Below are 235 nucleotides of genomic sequence, written 5' to 3' on the forward strand. Positions count from 1 at the left end.
CACAAATCAACTTCAAGCTATTTTAAATATCTTAAAAGTTTTTTTAAGAAATATTTTTAAGATATTTTATAAAGCACTCTTAAGATGACCTTAAAATTGTCGTATTATTGACTGCAACTTTTACCTTTTTATTCGACTATTTTTAAAAATTAATATCTCGTCAATTATTGTGAAAATATTAAAGAAATCTTACGACTCAGTTTAGTTCACTCTACCTGCGCACGAAATATTCTGC

General features: G+C 25.5%; 1 protein-coding gene across 1 annotated transcript in view; it reads left to right on the forward strand.

The window, feature by feature from the left end:
• LOC108751533 (insulin-degrading enzyme-like) overlaps positions 1-235 on the forward strand; it is a gene marked incomplete at both ends in the record, with an annotated part of 3,330 nt that overhangs the window by 2,149 nt on the left and 946 nt on the right. The gene's annotated exons all lie outside the window — the stretch shown is intronic.

The sequence above is a fragment of the Trachymyrmex septentrionalis genome, unplaced genomic scaffold (assembly GCF_001594115.1).
Source record: "Trachymyrmex septentrionalis isolate Tsep2-gDNA-1 unplaced genomic scaffold, Tsep1.0 scaffold492, whole genome shotgun sequence".
NCBI classification, from domain to species: domain Eukaryota; kingdom Metazoa; phylum Arthropoda; class Insecta; order Hymenoptera; family Formicidae; genus Trachymyrmex; species Trachymyrmex septentrionalis.